At 55.6% G+C, this 4,073-nt stretch overlaps 1 protein-coding gene across 1 annotated transcript in view; it reads right to left on the reverse strand.

The window, feature by feature from the left end:
• Positions 1 to 3,866, reverse strand: part of SH2D3C (SH2 domain containing 3C) — a 47,781-nt gene extending 43,915 nt beyond the window's left edge. Inside the window, exon 1 of the mRNA XM_030919144.1 lies at positions 3,644 to 3,866. The gene's annotated coding sequence lies outside the window, so the exon portion shown is untranslated. The remainder of the gene's footprint in view (positions 1 to 3,643) is intronic.
• Positions 3,867 to 4,073: the final 207 nt, after the last annotated feature.

Consider the following 4,073-nt stretch of genomic DNA (forward strand, 5'->3'; position numbering starts at 1 on the left):
TAGAGGCGAAGTTTCACTATGTTGGTCAGGCCTGTCTCGAACTCCTGACCTCAGGTGATCCTCCAGCCTCAGCCTCCCAAAGTGTTGGGATTACAGGCGTGAGCCGCGGCACCCATCCCCCTGCTCTCACTTCTGTCCCCTATCCTTGCCCCTCTTCCTCAGTCTGTGACTCAAGCAGGGACAGTGTGGTGGGGGCCTATGGAGAGGACAGAGAAGACAGGCTCACGGACAGGGCAGGTACCATGAAGAGTTGGAGACCTTAAACTTCATCATCAAAGGCATCAGACCCATGCAATTCTAGGTTCAATCCCCACCTCCATGACCTTGGACAAGTCATGTCACCTCTCTGACCCTCTTTTTCTTTCCCCATCAGTAAAACAGAATATAACATCCCTTACATGATCTCATGGCAGTGAAATAAAATATTTATACCAAGGGTATACTTTTGATTTAATTCCCTTGTGTCCTTATTTGCATATTCCAAACAGACCTCAAGCCTTCTGAGAGAGGCCAGGGCCCCTTCCATATGAGGACTGGATCACGCTTCCCCCTCAGCTGATCTGACACTGGGGACAGTGTGGGCTGATGGCAAATGACCCTGGGCTTTAACAGTAAAGAGACCTGGCTTTGAATCCCAGCTTCATAGCTTCCTGGCTGTGGAGCCTGGGGCAGGCCACACTAATCTGGGCCTCAATTTCCCCTTTTGTAACTTGGGTCTAGTAATAGCAACCTCCTAATAGGGGTGCTGGACAGTTTCAGGGAGACAACGCAAGTCAGCCCCAGGCCAGACACTGAGTCAGTTCCTGGCTAGTGTAGGCAGAACTTCTGTGATTGACTGATTGATTGGAAAGGGAGTTTCGCTCTTGTTGCCCTGGCTGGAGTGCAGTTGCCCAATCTCAGCTCACTGCAACTTCCCCGTCCTGGGCTCGAGTGATTCTCTTGCCTCTGGCCTCCTGGGTACCTGGGATCACAGACGCCACCATGCCCGGTTAATTTTCTGTATTTTTATTAGAGACAGGGTTTCATCATGTTGGCCAGGATGGTCTTGAACTCCTGACCTCAGGTGATCCACCTGCCTCGGCCTCCCAAAGTGTAGGGATTACAGGCGTGAGCTACCACGCCTAGCCAATTTTTTTATTTTTATTTTTTTTGAGATGGAGTCTCACTCTGATGCCCAGACTGGAGTGCTGTGGTACAATCCTGGCTCACTGCAACCCCCACATCCCAGGTTCGAGTGATTCTCCTGCCTCAGCCTCCTGAGTAGCTGGGATTACAGGCATGTGCCACCACACCCGGCTAATTTTCCTATTTTTAGTGGAGACAAGCTTTTACCATGTTGGCCAGGCTGGTCTCAAACTCCTGACCGCAGGTGATTCACCTGCCTCCTCCTCCGAAAGTGGTGGGATTACAGGTGTGAGCCTTTTGGAGGAAGAGGCAACTTCTGTGATTTTAGAGGGCTGTGGGTATCACATGGCTGTTCTCTGTCCTGTACCCCTGCTATGCAGTTGACCCACTGTTTCTTCAGATGCACCAGCAGCCAAGAGCAGCCCATTCCATGACTCCATCTTCTCCTTCCCTCCCATACTTCCCGTCTGTCTCTGCTCAGAGGAAAACAGGGGGTTCAGGCTGGGGTCAGACAGCTGTCCAGCGCCTCCCTTTACTGCGCTGCTCTCACCTTCTCTGTTAAATGGCAGCAGGACCAGCTGCTTTCTTGGGGCAGACATCTACCAAGGACTGGCCACATGCCCAGCCCAGCCTTGCCAGTTTAGCCGATCCCTGGGAAGCAGGAAAAGTTTCCAGCGAGAAATCACTCATTTCTTCTTACTTGTACCTGGGTTTTGCCAGCTTGGTGATCTGGGGCCCCAGACCTGGGCAACCTGGGTAGCCTTGTGACAGGCTTCTGGTCTTTCCTGCCTCTCTTGCCTGCCTGCATCCTACAGTGGGGACTGAGGCCCTGAGGCCCCAAGGGGAAGTGACGGGCGGATGTTGGGGTTCAGACCAGGGATGGTGGGGTATAGGTGACAACTCCACCGGAACTTCTGCTAGGGCCTCTGCCCACAGGATGTGACTTCGGGAGGGCTCATGGGAAACAGCAGGCCCTGGCCTGAGCTGTAGTCGGATAGTGGAGGCTACACAAGCCCACCACAGATCCCCACCCACCGTGCTACTGCTCAGACCAGTGGTGCCGTGCCCCAGCAATGCCGTGGCTCCACCCCTAGGCCAGATGGGCAGGGCCCTGAGATGGGGAAGTGCTGGGGTTTGTGCCAGACTGACCTGGTTCAAATACCAGTATGGTCACTGACCAGCTGTTTGACCCAGGCCAAGTGATGTCACCTATGAGTCTCAGGATCCTGATGTGTACAATGGAGGTGACAACAGTACCCATATGGTTGAGTGGCAACCGAGATAATTCCCATAAAGTGCTAAGCAGGGCTGGGACCATTTATTTTCCATCAATAAATCGTCATTACTAAAATTTTTATGGTCTCCCTCCTTATCCTCTCCACCTCCAATTTAGCTAACAGCCTCCTGCTTCTAATAGTGTACCCATGAACCTGACCCTACGTCTCCTCCCTGCCTAAACCGTCTCTGGTTCTACACTGCTCTCGGGAGGAGAGGCTCCTTCCTCCTCAGCCTGACTTTCCAGCCCCTCCCTGGTAATGCCCTTCCCCAGAACAGGACCTCTTGTGACATCAAGGTCATCAAAGCCATTCCAGCCTCCTCCTAGGAGGCTTTGAGGCTAAGCAGTGTGGGGTGAGAGCTGGGAGCCACCCCGAGGGTTTTTTTTTTTTTGAGACGAAGTCTCACTCTGTCACCAGGCTGGAGTGCAGTGGCAAGACCTTGGCTCACTGCAACCTCCACCTCCTGGGTTCAGGCGATTCTCCTGCTTCAGCCTCCTGAGTAGCTGGGACTACAGGCACCCAACACCATGCCTGGCTACGTTTTGTATTTTTAGTAGAGATGGGGTTTCAACATATTGGCCAGGCTGGTCTCGAACTCCTGACCTTGTGATCTGCCTGCCTCGGCCTCCCAAAGTGCTGGGATTACAGGCGTGAGCCACCACGCCCACCCCAAGGGCTTCTTGCAGGAAGAGAGGGTGCTTCTTGCAGGAAGAGAGGGTACCCAGGGTCTAGGGGAGTGTGGACTCAGGGGAGAATAGCCCTGAACGCAGGAAGGCTTAGGGAGACAGTAGAGAGATTTGCATGGCCACAGCCTGGGGGGTGGGGTGTGAACTGGAAAGAGCTTCCAATGTCACATTCAGGTTCTTCGGGGACAGAGAGGCCAGACTGGGGGGCCAGGTCTCAGAATCCACCCGCAGAGGGCTGGAGAGGAGGGGGCAGATTGAAGCGGGGCAGAGGAGGCAGAAAAGACGGCTTTGCTGGAGGCTGTCCTTGGGCAGAGCTGGAGGGGGAATCTGGGGGCCGCTGGAGCCAGGAAGATGCAGGCGAAGGGATGGGCGCCATGGGGGAGGGAAATGGGGGGTGAGTGGTGAGCTCCCGCCTGCATAAGGACAGCAGGTCTCCCCACTGCTCTCCTCCTGGCCCAACCGCGAATAGCGTGTCAAGAGAATCCCCTTCACAGTCAGACACCCAGCTTCGGGTCCCAGCTTTGTCGCCGTGTAACCTTGGGCAAATGACCTCACCTCTGAGCCTCAGTGTCCTCTTCTGCAAAATGGGTTAGTGATCCTGACTATGGAGCTGTTGATTCAGGATTCGGCGGGAACGCCCAGCACTTCCTGAGCACACAAGAGTGCTGAGAAAATGGTAGCTGTTTTTTGCGATTATTGACTCGGGGCCCGACCAGCTCTGGCGCGACTCGGCGAAGGCGCGAGTCCTGCGGGTCCCATCCCTGCCTCCTGGAGAGCCAGGCTCCAGCGATAGAAGGCCCGGGCGTTGCTTGCTCGTCGCCTCCGGTGCCGCCGCGCCCCCTGGCGGCCGTCGGTTGCCATGTCAACGGAGGGTGGCGGGGACCGGGGGAGGCGGAGGCGGGGGCCGTTCTCTCCTCCCAGGGCCGGAGGACGCTCCCTCCGCGCCTCCCGCCTTCGCCTCTTGGGGGGGCACACCGAGCCGGGG

This window comes from Rhinopithecus roxellana, chromosome 16 (assembly GCF_007565055.1).
Source record: "Rhinopithecus roxellana isolate Shanxi Qingling chromosome 16, ASM756505v1, whole genome shotgun sequence".
Lineage (NCBI taxonomy): Eukaryota > Metazoa > Chordata > Mammalia > Primates > Cercopithecidae > Rhinopithecus > Rhinopithecus roxellana.